Source organism: Protopterus annectens, chromosome 6.part0 (assembly GCF_019279795.1).
Source record: "Protopterus annectens isolate FY-2018-M chromosome 6.part0, PAN1.0, whole genome shotgun sequence".
NCBI classification, from domain to species: Eukaryota; Metazoa; Chordata; order Ceratodontiformes; family Protopteridae; genus Protopterus; species Protopterus annectens.
The window spans coordinates 1,241,674,759-1,241,692,681 of record NC_056737.1 but is presented as its reverse complement, the minus strand read 5'-3'; positions in this window follow the sequence as shown (position 1 = coordinate 1,241,692,681).

The window sequence follows — 17,923 nt, the reverse complement described above, 5'->3', positions numbered from 1 at the left end:
CCCCATTGCTCTTGTCTGTGATGTATGGAATGGGAATATGGGGAAGTATAGCAGATATAGTTGTGGAGGTGGTCAGGATTGGTAGATATAGAGGACAGTCTACAGGGGTGGTATGTGACACATGTGGTGGGTAAACACCCTGAATGATGTGTGTGGTCTGTGATGTGGATGCCCCATGGGCCCCAATATGGACATAATGGGAACCAGCCTCCCACCCACTTCTCCTCACAACAGCAGTCCATGTCCAGAAGGTGCCTGGCCTGCAGGCTGAGCAGGAGGAGCATGTTGGCCCTGTGAATATGTACTGGGTGCATCAGAGTGATATAGCACATCCTGCATGTGTCTGTGGAGCCTGTTATGGAACAGACCCTGGACCTGACCTCAGGGGACAGGAACATGTGTGTGTGCCCCCAGGGGGGGGGGGGATATCCTCTGGGTTGGTTCCACCAATTGCTGGACCAGTACATGATGAGGCCCCAGGGTGGGACACACATGTGATGTGGCCGGGTAACATGGGCAGATGGGTTTGGAGAGGTGGTTCTGCTTGGAAATAGTACATATACATGCTATTGTGTCACTGTGATAGAACATATGTTGGTAGTAATACTCTACACAATCTTGGAACATGTCCAACAGCATGCATAGATATCCCCAATAACACAAAATGTCAGATGTGTAGCAATCCCAAAGCAGCCATACCACAGGCATATATGGAACCATAGTGGCCCTGACAATGGCATGCAGTTGAATAGTCTGTAACAGGCTAGCAATGATAGTGTCCACACAGGGAACATGGCTACACACACATAGCACAAAGTGTGGTACAATACAATATCTGTCCCATTGGAGGTAAGCTGTAGCCATACCTAATGAGTTGTGTGTACAGTTTGTTGTCACTGATATGGTGGGTGACAGAGATGTGTATTAAGAACTGTGGTAACCTTGCTGTATGAGTTGCTCATACCTGTTTCCATCTTTATGTCTTTCAGCTAAGATGTCACATGCACGGCTACCATCTTATTCAGCTGCTGAAAATAAAGTACTGCTCACCTATTTAATCCAGAACTACCCTGTCCTGTTTGGCCGGGCTGCCCATGAGCAGCAGGAGCAGACTGCCCTGTGGAACAACTTAGTCCACAGGGTCAATGATGTCAGACTGCACAACCACAGTTATGAGCAGGTCTGGTATCATTGTTCTGACTTGCTTCACAATGCCCGTCAATGTGCTGCTGCAGTCTGGGAGGATCACCTCACCACAGAGGGGTGCCATGCCATCTATCCCCCCTGACACATATGGAGGATCTCCTGGCCAGCCTCATGGCACCTGCCCGTCTGACCAGCCACCAACCACCAGACACCTTTGTGGAAGTGGGTGCCACCCACATACCGGCCGAGGAGCATGCAGGTAAGGCCACAGGGCACATCAGTAGACCACTGTTGTGTGTACATCCGCATTGATACTAGTAGATCATGCATATCTGATATGTCATGTGTTGCTGCATAGTAGTGATAAACAGATGTCCATATATGGTAGTATTGTGGAAATGTATCGTTGATGTATTGTAATACTGCACCCACCCTGTAGCACTGCCACAGGTGTGGCCACTGACATTGCATCTCTCACCCTCTTATGTAGGTCCCTCTGGGATACTACCAAGGCAGCAGCCTGTAGCTGGTGAGTATGGTTTATGTAGATGCTTGCCAAAACAAACACACCGGGCATGCAATGGTATATTAATACATAATGTCCAATCCCGCATCAATGAAGGCTCTCCTCCATATAAAAAACATAAATCACCAGGATATTCTTCAAAAAATTCAGATAGTGGCAATAATCCAAAGAAATAAAGGTGACGAAAATAATATTGATATAAACCACACACAATTCGGCCAAACAGATTAAGCGCTTTCATCTCCTGCACGGAGACTTCCTCAGAATCTGTTTAAACAAAAAAATCCTCCATTTAAATACAATCAGATGTAATAAAATTAATTAAATTAATTAATTATTCAATTGAATTTCTTATTGGCTGGCCAGTCACTTCATTTATTCGTTGATGGAATAAAAAAGCTTGTACCTAAAAGTACTAAAAAATAATTGTAAATACACAAGAAAATATACATATATATACACAGACAGACCATTTCTAAAATAAATACATATTAATAAATATTGTATAGCAATCACATATTTGATTGTTGGTGTTTTGTTTAAAAAATGATACACCATAGACATATGTATATACACACACAATACTCTAAACACCTCCATTTATAAATAAATATTTTAAAATCAAACTGATAAACATTAAAATATTGAATAAATATCATATATAAATATCATATATAAATCTTGCTAAAATGCTTAAAAAATAAAACTATAATATATATATATAAAAATATTCTCATAAAAATATTTATAAATATATATACATATGTGAATATCTCTCAAAAATGCATGTATTTATATGAAACTATAAAAGACTGTTTATCATTTTGTTTTTAATATTTTTAATATGGTATCTTAATATAATATTTTATCAAGGGGTTGTTGACCTATAATAAACCTAATAGTGTCTTTTTCGGTCTTCTGCAAGCATTTTGAGGGCTGGGCTGATGGAAATGTGGTAATTTAAACCATAAATACCACATGCATCTAACCTTAACTGCCAAATCATCTCTCTGAATTCCAGCCTGGTTTCCCAGTCACCACCTCTTTCTTGCAAACCAACTTCTTCCACTATCCAAAATTTAAATCAGCTTCATCACAACTCTGTGTGTGTCTGAATAATGCATTATTATCATTCTTTTTGGTAATATCTCGTATATGCTCGTATATACGTACCCTTAAATTGCGTTCTGTTTTACCAATATAATATTTCCAGCATTTCCTGCAGTAACATATATATATATATATATATATATATATATATATATATATATATACGACCCCTTTTGTATAACAACTGTAATATTTATTTCCTTTTAATGTCAGGTTAATGTTGAGAATATCCAGATCCTTTGTTCCTGCTATAAATGAACATTGTGCACATCTGCCACATTTAAATGTACCATATTTGGCACTTGCACCACCTGTTAGAATTTTTCTTTTTCTCAAAAATATTTTTGAGATTCCTATTTCTTCTAAAACTGTATCTAAGCAGCTGTTGAAATATATCTACTCCCGTGGGTATTTTATTAAATAATTCCCATGTGTCATTTATACATTTCTTTATCCAACCCATACCATTATAATGCGTTACAATTAAATAGGGCAGCTGTCCGTCCTTACCATTGTTACCATTATTCCTTCTATCAATACCTGCAAATTCAAAGTTAGTAAGTAAGGGTTTATAGATGGTTCCCTATTGGTCATATACAAATTTCTTGACAGGTTGAATCATATTGTCTAGGTACCCCCTTTCCTTAAACATTTTGTAAATAGTCTCCATTTCTTCAATAAAATCACCTCTATCTGATGTCATCCTGGCTGCCCTAATCATTTGTCCTTTAACTATATTCTTTTTAGAATGGAATGGGTGGTCACTCAAGAAATGTAAATAAGAATTTGAATGACAGTCTTTTCTATAATTCCTAGATTTATATTTTCTGTTAGCATGGTCTTTTGTAAGCTTCACATCAAGATAATGGATTTCTTCTGAATCCATTTCAGATGTAAATTTTAAAAAGTCTGTAGTATTGTTAATATAGTCCATAAAATTGGTAATCTCCTGTTCTGATCCATCCCACAGAATAAAAATGTCATCCAAAAACCTATAGTACCCTATAATATATTCATTAAACTTAGAATTAAAAATATGTTTTTTCTCCCAATATAGCATAATAATATTCGCGTAAATGGGTGCACAGGCAGATCCCATAGCTACGCCATCTTGTTGATGGTATAATTCCCCTTGAAAATAAATATAGTTGTATTTCAACACTAGCTCCATATTCTTTAAAACCACTTTAAATTCGTCTGATGTTAAAATTTGCATTTCTACTACCATTTTTTCAAACCAGTCTAGGCCAATTTTGTGTGTAATCACTGAAAATAAGTCTTTAATATCCACAGTGATAAAAATTATATTGTCTCTATATGTATTAGACCCTATTTTAGTAAGAAAATCCCAGGAGTCTATTAAAATGTGGGGATAGTTTTTATGAAATTCCTTTAGTTTTGAGTCTGCATAAATAGCCAAGGGTTGTGTTTTCGAACCCTGCGAAGATACAATCGGTCTTAAAGGAGGATTTTTGATATCTTTATGTATCTTTGGTATCCCAAAAATCACTGGTATCACAGGTTTCATAACTTTTAAAAAATTATACAGGTCTACATCAGTTAAACCTTGAAGTAAATTATCCTCAAGAATTAGGTCTATTTTCCTGTAAGAAATATTTACCTCATTTCTGGATACCACCATATACCTATTGTCTTTATCTAATATATCACACATTCTTTTTGTGTAATTAATCCTATGTATCCATTAAAACAACCCCCCCACCCTTGTCTGGTTTCATAATACGTAAATTGTCATTGTTGCTTAGCTGATATAACAACATGTTTTCTTCTTTAGTAAGGTTATGTTCAAATGTTTTATGTTTTTTTGTATCCTTCTCTTATTAAACCCATGACACATCATTCAAAATGTTGTATGTCATTTTGCAGAGGGGGGTTGTAAGTACTAGCCTTTTTAAGTGCATCTTCTTTGAATTTTCTCCCACTCTCCTTAAAAATATGTAGTAGATTCAATTTTCTAGTAAATAATTTTATGTCTAATAGGATATCTTCGATACCTGGTCTCTTCACCGGTACGAAGGTAAAACCCTTAGTAAAAAGATTAAAATGTTCCTGGTTTACTTCTATATCCGTATAATTGTAAATGAAAAAAATTGTTTTGTGTATGAATAACAACTTTAGAAACCTTATTAAGAACTGCATTAAATGTATCAATTTCATATGTATTATCTGGGTTAATGGACACTGGTCTGGAATTAATTATCTCCTCTCCCTGAAGCCAGCCTTCCTCTGTGGTGGTAAGTAGTGGTTTCTCGTAACAGCTGCATATGAGGGCTGTTGTTCTAAATTCCTTATCCTCTCGGACCTTCTCACTCCCTGTTCCCCTAAAGGGATTACCCTGTCAGAATTACCATCCTCTACCAAACGTTGGTTATATATGTGATTGTGTTCACCATCATAACTAATATTGTCTAATTCACCATACTGTGGTTCTTCTCTGTTGTTATAATAACCTCCTTTCCTATACATGATATTCCCTTTGTATCTTTTATTCTCAATATAATATGCTGTTCCCTGTCTATAGTCATTCAAGTCTCTCTAATTTTTGTTCTGACTTGCTTCACAATGCCCGTCAGCGTGCTGCTGCAGTCTGGGAGGATCACCTCACCACAGAGGGGTGCCATGCCATCCATCCCCTCTGACACATGTGGAGGAGCTCCTGGCCAGCCTTATAGCACCTGCCCGTCTGACCAGCCACCAACCGCCAGACACCTTTGTGGAAGTGGGTGCCACCCACATACCAGCCGAGGAGCATGCAGGTAAGGCCACAGGGCATATCAGTAGACCACTGTTGTGTGTACATCCCCATCGATACTAGTAGGTCACGCATATCTGATATGTCATAGATATATTGTGTTGCTGCATAGTAGTGATAAACAGATGTCCATATATGGTAGTATTGTGGAAATGTATCGTTGATGTATTATAATACTGCACCCACCCTGTAGCACTGCCACAGGTGTGGCCACTGACATTGCATCTCTCACCCTCTTATTTAGGTCCCTCTGAGATACCACCAAGGCAGCAGCCTGTAGCTGGTGAGTATGGTTTATGTAGATGCTTGCCAACACACCGGGCATGCAATGGTATATCTCATGCCTACATCTAACACACCTACCCAGAATGCATGCTGTACATGTGCACGTATTGTTGCTGTGAAATGCACGGCATCACAGGGGTGACCACGATGGAGTATTGGAAGGGTATGTCAGACACCTGCATGATAACTAACATCCTGCCATTGTGGAATGTGTCCAGAGTGAGTAACATAATGGTGGGAGACATGGCCTACAGTAGGGACATGTTTGGAACAACACCCATATACAGTGCAACACCAGTGTATATACCTGTAGGACAATGTCAACTGCTGCAGAGATACACTATGGCATAAGGCATTTCAGTAGTCCACATTATCCACTGGGACTAGGCTGTAACATGTGGTGCTCAGTGTATGGGAAACTGCAAAGTGACACACATGTGTAGGGCTTACTTGTCATGCATCTGCAAAAAGGCCGAAGGAGGGGGGGTGTCAGCATGACACACCAGTGCACTGCAGCAGGGATCCTAAGGATGCTAATAATGGTTGTATCTGCACATAGTCAGGTTCAGGACCTGTGGCAGACGTAACCCTACCCCCACAGCAATAGTGACGGCAGTGTGTGAACACCAAGAGATGTGCACATGAGTAGACCTTACAATCATGCAGATTAGGGGAACATGTGTAGGGCAGACTGAACATACACTGGCAATTGCAGATGTGTGCTTATATACTCCCGCCAGGAGTTATGACTGCTGTAGTACACACAAGAGGTGTGACAAACCATCATAGCACACATATGCCCACACGGAGTGTATGTATCGCAGGCAGCATCTGCACACCTAACACATTCCATATACACTGCATGTGAAAGTACAGGACATATATCACATACCAGGGTCATGTACTGTTAAGATATGCAGTGATGTGGTCCCAATGCAGATCACGGATGGGTGCATCATATCAAGAAGGGTGTGTACACCCCTCATAGCCATGGTATGCTCTGATGGTTGTTAGTGTAATAGTATTAGATTGGTCATGCATAGTCCACTGCTGTTAAATCAGACATCAGCCATTCACAAATGACATCTGTCCACATATCATCCCAGGTATGTGTTGCTGAAAAACATAGGGGCTGTGAGCATTAAAGCTGACATAACTGACACAGTACTACACATTCTGCATTGGGTTGTACACCTGTGAGGTCTGGTGCACAGTACATGGCAGGGTGCATAACAGGTGCACAGCAATACTGTGTACATGGGTGCAGTGGTATCCAGGGGAAGGGGTATTGCCTAGTGACACAGCACATGCATCACACACATGTATACTGTTACTAACATGGATCAACTATAGCTGCACTGCATGCTGTTGTTTACCATATGTTCTGCATGTTTGCAGATGGGTAATAGGATAGGAGGACTGTGTGTACAATCATTGTGCAACCTCACCTGTATGTGTGTGTGTGTGTGTGTGTGTGTGTGTGTGTGTGAGTGTGTGTGTGTGTGTGTGTGTGTGTGTGTGTGTGTGTGTGTGTGTGTGTGTGTGTGTGTGTGTGTGTGTGCATCCTGGTGGTTAGTTAGTTTGTCTGTACAGTCACTCTGATGAAATGGAGGGAGGTTGATGTATGTAGGATGCGTGTGTGCATGTGTGTGTGTTTCTATGGGTGGCCATGTATGCACATGTGTGATTGTGGGGTGTTCATACAGCAGTACCTCCCTTTGCGACCGTGCAGTACATGTACATGGACTGCCACATGACACACCAGGAATACTTGTCATGTATGTAATCACAGGACAGCTGATAGTATAATAAGGTCTGTAGCATGGAACAGGCATTGAGAGGGAAGGTAGACACCAGGTGTACCCTTAATATCACATTCAGCAGAGAGGTGACCTACAACCCACATATGCAGCACTACAGATGCATTGGGGAAGTACTAGTCAACACCATGCAGTGCATCCATAAATTACAGTTGTCACATGATAGGCAGATTGAGCAGCATATCTAGCATGTTCTGAGCAATACATACACATGACACACCAGTGTGTGATATTATGGAGTGAACATAGTAGCCCACACATAGAGGGGCCATGCTCATGATGTCTGGACATACGCAGGGTGAACACTGAATGACAGCAGCGAGGCCATCTAATACTACTACACATAGGTCAGGCAGGTAATGTAGTAACAGGTAATGTGTTGTGCTCACTTGTCTAGGCATTTAGACGACTGATATGTTAATGAGTGGTATCACTGTGTGTATGTTACCAAGTGTGATGCAGGATGGGGAACACATGAAAATATATGTGGGACTGTCTGTAAAGTCACGGACAGGTAGGTATTATGGTGGTGTGTGTGTGTGTGTGTGTGTGTGTGTGTGTGTGTGTGTGTGTGTGTGTGTGTGTGTGTGTGTGTGTGTGTGTGTGTGTACTGTTAGGCAATGCTGTACAGGTTTTAAAGTGTGTTTATTGTTTTCCCCCACAGGTGGCGAGGTGGGTCAGGGTCCCTCCTACATGCAATCTGATGTTGGTGTCCATACTGACACCGAAGATGATGATAGCACTGTTGAGGCACAGGTGGGGTTGTCAGGGGCCAAAACAGTGTCATCATTTGAAATCCCCCTTTTAACCACCCCACCTCCACACACAGTTTCAGTGCCTATACATACCCCATCACCTCATCGACCATGGTCTGTCCATGCTTGAACATGTGGTGGGAGTGCGGAGACGGCTGTGTGGATGTAGGCCAGCAACACCAACAGCTGGCAGTCAATGTGGACATGCTAGGACATCAAGGGGCTCCTGTAGTCACAGTACCAGCCCTGGCAGTGCAGGGGGGGGTTCTGTCCACACCACAATACAGCAGGCCATGTGCACATGGTCCTGGTTTGTCCCAGGAGGGGCCTGGTATTAGCAGACATTTGTCATCACCAGGTGAGAGTAGCACATTGAGGCCTGTACCTGGACGTGCCCATGGAACCCCTGGCATGCACAGTTCATGTGTCTGTAGCCGGAGGCAGTGAACTGCACACCCTTCCAGGTATGGTCTACAGCTGTCTATAAACATCTGTGTAGGACAGCCACATGGCAGAACTGTGTGCATGCATACCCACACACTATGCAAACACACTTAGGGCAACCCCATACCTACACACACCACAGCACCACACCCAGCTCACTGCAGTACACCCCTCACCCACACACATGGTGTCAAATGTATGGCCCACCCTTGGCCTCTGGCAAACCAACATCACACCTTGTGCAAATGATGATACCTGTACCACATTCCTGTCATCCATAGCATTAATGCAGAGACAGGCTAATATGGTTCTGATGCACATGGTGACTGTACAACAGTGTACCACAGTACTGCAGTGTAACATGTTGTAAAGAATAAAGTGTAATGCATATATGGCAGGTAGTGTAACCATCCAGCAATGATGAATTATAGCTGTTAGTAACACTGGTTGGTTGTGGTCTCTATAATGTTATCCATTTGTGTTGTAGGTGTACATGTATCAGCACAAGGATGCCCTGTGCATATGATGATACCTGTGCCACATCCCTGTTATCCATACCATCAATATTGGGCAGGCTAATATGGTTCTGATGCACACGGTGACTGTACTACAGTGTACCACAGTACTGCAGTGTAACATGTTGTAAGGAGTAAAGTGCAACGCATATATGGCAGGTAGTATAGCTGCTCAGCAATGACACATTATAGCTGTTAGTAACCCTAGTTGGTTGTGGTTTCCATAATGTTATCCATTTGTGTTGTAGGTGTACATGTGTCAGCATGAGGATGGTCTGCAGTCATATTCCACAATGGGGTATCGCACTGTAGTGACACCATGGCTGTAACATATCTGGGTTACAGTTGAACACATGTCACAGGTTACTAAAATGGTTATTGCCTGTGCCACATGAACAGGTGACCCACTGAGGCATGTATACCCTGCAACCTAATGCAGACCCATCCACATACATGCACACTGTTACTTGGTAACACTGGGACTACGCCCCTACCTAGCTATGTAGTGAAACTAAAGTGTATGGCTTACATTGCACACACCACATGTTTAGGGTGAGGTGTGTCCCAGGTTACATGTTATGTTACATGCAGAACATCCCCAGACAAGTACAGTATGCTAATGGGGGATGTAATGGGTGTATATGGACAATATGTAGTGTGACATAGCTTCATATACACATTAACAGACACATAGGCAGACAAACATCTGAGATACCAGGGCCTATTGCTGCTAACTAACTTGACCATTTGTCCAATGTATTACAGGTAGGCTGCTCACAGCACATGCATAACTGGCCTGGATTGTGGTATCAGTTACCTGTATGGTTGATGGTGACAGTTGTAACCATAAGGTGGTACATGGGACATATACTGGGTGTACTTTGGTGTAATGACAGTGTACACAGCACCCACATCTCCCAGTGGATATTGTACTCTCTGAAACCCATGATGACACTCTGCCATACCCACCATCCCACATTGGCCACGACTGCAATACAACCCATAGTATACCCCAACACCGGTACTACAGGGATATGCATCTAATGCACATGCCATATGGGTAGTAGGGTGTTGCATTGTCATGCCTCACCTACAGGCAGCAACAACACTATCTATACTACTGTGTGGCAATGGGTATTGTAAGAGGGTTAAGAGGCCCTGGAATGCTGTACCATACAGATATACGGACATGCACAACCAGACACACATGCCAGAACACAATGAGTATCCCATGCCTATCAACCCATTTGTAAAACACTGTACTGCAAGGCTCATGTAGTCAGTATGGGAAGGAACTTAATAGGGTACATGTAATGTCCCATACAGCAGCAGCCACAACTGACTATGGCAATGGGTGTTGCATTGGTTGTGAAGGCCCTCATGGAATTCCCAAGTACAAGTGTGCTAACACACAGACACTGCTATACTCAGTCATGCACATGTGCACGTGTCAGTACAGGGGTGCATCGCTGCAGATGGTCATACTGTGTACCTAGCTATTGTCCAAGGAGAGATGGGTTGTGTGTACAGTGGTATCCTGCAACCTGCCAGGTGGCAGCAGGCAATCTATCAACAGACACTAGTGTGGTGACTCTCAGGGTGAGAATGACATGCAGCAGCCAATCCTCCAGGTGCCTCCTGCACATGGCCACTGTGGTGATCAAGTTGACATGTATGCAACATGCATTACAACACATGGTTAGTGTCTGTGATGCAGACCTGTACCCAAGCATATTCTGTTGACTGTGGTAGTGTCATAGAGGTACCCGTGGCATTTGGTGCGTACAGGGTTACGTCACCTATATGTGCCAGTTCTTACACAGCTTGGCAGACATGTCAGTGTCAAGTTAAGCTTAGGTTGCCTGTACATATCCCAGCTGGATACCTGCCATCTGCACATCTGTAAAGGGAATGACAGTCATCAGCTTGGCAAGTAGCTATGCAGTAGGAGGAGTGTGTTGACAGATAGACATTTGGCAACAATATGTATGCCATAGCTACATGTCAGAAGCCCTCACTAACATGTGCTGTACAGACGGTAGTTTACAGTTACATTCCACATGTCAGATCATTACCAAATAAGAGGTATATATTGTGACACATCTCACACACCAGGGATATAACAGGGAGGCCTCAGTGTCCAGCTATGCCAGCAGGTGTGCCTGTTTTTGGTACTACATTTAGCACTCTGCTCTTGCCTGGGTAAGCACTGTCAACAGTAGTACTGCCATGATACACTACATACCAGTGTGACAGCACATACCCTGGCCTAATACCCCTGTATGTAACACATTCACACAGATGGTACAGTACAGGGCTCATATACATCTGTGTGCCACACATGACACTCACACCCCTCGCTACTGTAATGACAGCACATAGGTGCATGTATTGTATATGGCGTTACATACACATATTACAGATGTCAGTACCCTGCTATGTTATCAGACTGGGTAGTATGACATGGTTACCAGGGCTAAGCCATACTTAGCAAGTATCAACATTGCTGAGTATAACAGCTGAGCTGATTTGTGCACTGGTAAGCAAAGCCTACACTGTGTAAGTACCCGTACGTTTACCCATAGCTTAGCACAGCTTAGCTTTGCACAAACCCATGCAAACCCGCTTAAAGCTGCTCAAAACTGCCTTACCCACTTTGTATCCAACATCCCTTGTTCCGCCCAGCAACAAAATGAACAGCCCTTGAATCCAGGACCCTGCACACTAAAGTCACAACACTTAACCACTACGCTATGACCACTGTGAAGACAGCTATTGTTTTACCAATATAGCTGTCAATACACATATTGAGTAGTATTGAACAATTGCCTTTACGTCCTAAATTGTGTAGTCCTTGTTATTAATATGACTGTTGCATCACATATATTGTTTTATCATAATGTACACATAGCAGATACATACGTTGAGATACTTCTGGGAGGGTATACACAACCGTGAGGTTTACACATGACAGGAATATGGTTATATACATATAATAGGTCTATATATGTCTAGATGTACATACACATGCATAATCATACATATGTCCGTATACACATTTGTATAGTGCAACATATATATGGCCATGTGTACATCTCTTCGCATGTACACATATATATATATATATACATATATGTATATATACATATATGTATATATAGCTATATATGTATGCACATCCTATGTGTACAGATATGCCTAGTTATGTGTATATATGTAGATATATATAACTATATGTGCATACATAACTATTCTGATATACCTACTACTGTCAATATATATGTAGATATCCATACGTATATGTGCATATGTATCTCTATCTGTATATGTGTAAACATATATTGCTTTGTATATGTATATATCCAAGTGTTTATATGTATATCTATGTACATATACATATCCATCTTTGTATGTCGATATCTATATGTGTATATACCTATATAGCTATCTGGATAATTATACATACATATATGTTCACCATATGTCCTGAACATGGAGTGGAGCCCTACCTCAGCCCCTATAGTCCCAACTTAGTAGTGCATGGGGATGTCAGGTATGTATTGCAGGTATATTTGTAGACTATTGCTACTGTAATAGGGATTGTCTTCACAGACGTGTGTGTGGGAAGTCACATATGCTTTTAGCATGTTCGCCATTGGCTACTGACAGACATCCTAAGTACATCATAGTACAGTACCACTGCTAGCACAGTAATGCTCCTGTGGACTACAGCAGAGATATGGCCAATATATGTGGACAGTCTGAGACACTCTGGACAGTCCAGAGGTATACACAGAACCCCTTAGTGCAAGACATGTGGACCAAGCCTGACAATGTGGATGTTAACAGCCATGTAGATGGGTATAACTCATGACTACTGGTATACATTTTCCCCCATAGGTTATGCATTCACACCCCCCAGTCTGCCCTGACACATAATAACCGCTGGTACAGAGGTGCCATAGCCACATACTACCCACTAGTTATTGACATACATCTGTACAGCATCCCACTGCTTTGTCTGACATATATGACTGTTATGGTGGCCCGGCAGCAGTACATCTGTCAAGTATCTGGACATGACATCTCACTGGGTAAGTACACAAAGCTGCTAGGCATGTAACAAAGCACTATTCAGACTACAGGCAGACTGGCTCAACACTGGCCTACATTTCCTATGGGGGAATACACATGTACCTGCATATATAGCAGGCTCTAAAGGCATGACACAGCACAGAGTAACAGACACCTGTGTGAAAGTGCATAACCACAACCAATGTGAACACAGCCAGAGCCACATATGGTAAGCTAACGTAATATTACAGTATATGGACTATCTATTTAACACCATCCTCATATGTGCCACTCACACACTAACCCTACATATACTGGGCCGCTACACAGTGTGGTCCGAAGTCTGTCTGTGGTATGGGACATGTGTGTGTTTGCAAAAAAAGAAAAGCAAACAAATGGAATCCAAAAACGAGGTCCTTGTCCGTAGGAAAGACTCAACAACCCACAAAACCTAAACGCAGTTTATTAATATAAAACCAAAAAATAAAGCATTTTCGCCACTGCAGTCAGTGGCTTCTTCAGAGGGAATATAAAATAGAGCGCAAGCTCACCAATTATAACAAACCAAGCAGGAAATGACGTGATCAAATTTCCTTATATACAAAAGGAAAATTCTTTGATCATATATTTATACATTTAAAATATAAATTTAATGTACTGTAGGATGTATCACACCTCTGTGCCTATTGTTTCATATATTTCAAGAATACATTAAAAGATTGATTAAAATTATTAGAACAGTTAAAACATTAGAATGTTAGAATGTTAGAATATAAAACTGCATTAACACGTGGATGCATACTGGCAAGTAAACACTAGCCTATAACAAGCTTAAAACACTGCTAACTTTCAATGTGGGAAAAAAATATGTATATATATAATACTAAGATCAGGTAATGAGTCCTTAATTGGATCAGAAAGACCCAGTAAAGGTGGTATTTAACACTCTTAAATGTAACAACTCATGGAACATCCTCCAACCAAGAAAAAAGAGGAGTAACAAAATTACTAGCAAACTTATCCTTGTATTTGTCAATATGTATAGGGATGTAAACAAGATATTCTACCTATATTTTGTGTGTTGTATATTATATACCAACCTATCTAAGATAGCTCCTAAGTTTTAACACTGTTAGGTATAGCAGTATTTTAAGCTTGTTATAGGCTAGTGTTTACTTGCCAGTATGCATCCACGTGTTAATGCAGTTTTATATTCTAACATTCTAACATTCTAATGTTTTAACTGTTCTAATAATTTTAATCAATCTTTTAATGTATTCTTGAAATATATGAAACAATAGACACAGAGGTGTGATACATCCTACAGTACATTAAATTTATATTTTAAATGTATAAATATATGATCAAAGAATTTTCCTTTTGTATATAAGGAAATTTGATCACGTCATTTCCTGCTTGGTTTGTTATAATTGGTGAGCTTGCGCTCTATTTTATATTCCCTCTGAAGAAGCCACTGACTGCAGTGGCGAAAACGCTTTATTTTTTGGTTTTATATTAATAAACTGCGTTTAGGTTTTGTGGGTTGTTGAGTCTTTCCTACGGACAAGGACCTCGTTTTTGGATTCCACATGTGTGTGTTTGGCCCTACAAACATGTAAGCTGATATGGTAACATACATTGGAGCAGAATGTAACATCAGATAGAACAGAACCAAGAACAATGACATCTATCACAGTCTGTACACAGGCCAAGGTACATATTAACAATACACACACTGTCGACAATCACCATAAGTACACAGACGTCAGGACTGTACACATGACCACAGAATGTCTAGGTTATGTCATCACATATAACCCCTACTATACATAACATGTGTAGCATTCTGATATCTCACTGGCTTGTTATCAGATATGATGTCACTAAATATGGTGTACAGCACATATGCACCTCTTACTGCCTGACATATGTACAAAGGTTGACAGAGTTGTGGCTGGAGACACAAACACAGGGCCAATACTGACATGTTGCTTTGATAACCTCATACATTTACTGTTGTAACAGGATTTGTTGCAACATATGTCCTATGAGGGATATGAAGTCAGTAACTCTCACGGCTGTCACCTTCTACAGACTACAATCCTCACACTACCTTCTGCAGTTCACAGATAGGTGCTCTGTGGGTAACACATGAAACAAAAGGCACCACATACTGCCCAGTCTGCAGATGACCCTACAGATGGGGTTTTTCTCATAAACACAGCACTGACATGACAGGTATTAAAACATGTAGGACAGCCATATCCACACACAGACGGTTAAACAAACATTACTCCAAATGCAGTATAGCAGCACTTACAGTCTGTAGTCAGGTCAGGCACATCCCCCTCATGTGTGTTGGCCTGTTTCTACAGTGTATGTTGTTAGAGGTAAATCCCTAATCCATCTGTGATGCTGTTTGCCAAACAACAGATTGAGTTCTTGCTCACAGTGAATGAAATGCCCGACACCAATATGATGTTCCTAGATATTGGAGTGTGTTTCCATGCAATTGGCTATGGGAATGTTACCACAGCTGTTCCACATGCAATCAGCTAGAGGAAGGCTGCAATGCATGCTGAGGCCATCAGCTGATCATGAGCATCACTTAAAATACACATGCTGCTGCCTTAGCAAAGCAGGTGCAAGTCTCCTCATCCATCAGAGATGGAGTGAAAGAGGCAGATAGAGGCAAAGATAAGTCATGGAGGGGTGGGAGAGTAAAACCTAAGCATGTTTGTGTCACACACCTACCAGTACAGGGTATCAAACCCCTGACAACTATGTAGTGCTATCACATGTCTGTGCAGTTCAGATGTAAATGTGATGGTGAGTGACATCTGCAACAGTGATATGGTAGCTATACGGTAGGTGTAGTACACATGCCTGTTCGCATGAACAGGTGTCAGTGTCAACACAGCCACCCTCTCACAGGGACACACACACATTGACACACTTGGCAGGGCCAGGAATACAACTCATCACTAGTGAGATTGCCACAACACAGTACTGTGCAGGTATCACATGCACAATTGGGGTCATATGGAGGTTATATGGGCAAAGGGTATGTGGAGGTGTCTGACATCAGACAGCATGCTTCAGTATGCCATTGGGGGTTGTAGTGGGTGTGAATGTGGTCATAGGCATCATACAACACGCACACAGTCACAGGGTGCCAGTACTGACATGCATGGGTGCATTGCTTCATGGGTGTGTAGTGGTTGACTGTGCCAGATGGCTATACAAGGTTAGGTGATGGGTATACCTTGGCATCAGGCCACATGACAATGGTCTGCAGTATGGCTCAGGGGTGTAGTGTCTGAATTTGCCCAGACAGGTGGGTATTGTATTCACTATCCAGTCACCTGGGTAACTACTGTATGTGGCCAATGCTGTGCATTGCTTGCCATGTATGTGTTCCTTAGTCCATGACTGTACAGTGGCATGTGGAACTGTACCTGGGGTGTCTGGCCCATGTTATGTACACAGATTGTTATCATCAGATGTGCCAGTCCTGGCATCATGTGACGGGAACTGTTAATGGACAGCAGGTTGTCCCTGCTCCTGCACATGATACCAGTATTCCATGTTGTCAGTGGCATCTGTCAATACAGGGCATGTTTTTCAGGCATGGTATGTCCTTTGTGGGTCACATTTGATGGCACCACAGGTGTTGCAGGTTCCTAGTGGGGAACATAGGGAAGGTGTACTGTCGGCATATATGTGCCTATTGCACTGATGGACAGGGTGCCATGCCCTCCGTAGCCCACTGCAATCACACCATGGTTACTATCAGTGGGCAATATGCAGGGGTACTACCAACATAGCAGCTGTTGCCTAGACAAGTGTGTGCAAGAGACATGGGTTGAGAGTGTTCTCTGGGTAATAGAAGGGTTGCTAACTTTGTTCACCTGGCCTTGATGTCACATGTAGGGGTATGGATTTGCACCCCAGCCTCTCGACTATTCCACATCTGTTATCCCTGTATGGTGGGCATTGTGATATATACTAGGGCCACCATATAAGGAATTTGTGAAACCTGCTCCACATTGCGTCCAGTTGTTACACACTCACAACCACCTCCACACAGGATACAAATGACAAACACAGACACACACACACACACACACACACACACACACACACACACACACACACACACACACACACACACACACAGACACACACACACACACACACACACACACACACACACACACACACACGCACATACACTTGTCGTGTATGGGGTTAGAACTCCTACCTAACTAGTTTATTACACTACAGCACTATGCAGTTATAGGATGCGCCACAGAGATTACTGAAGTACGTCTTCCTCAAAGGTGTATTTCACACTGAATAACATCAGCAAGATTGCCAAAGTAGGGCATTTGAATTGTTGTGAGTGTGACTAGCCTAGAATGCATTCCTCCCTACACAGACATAGAAACACACACAAAAACATCCTCAACTGC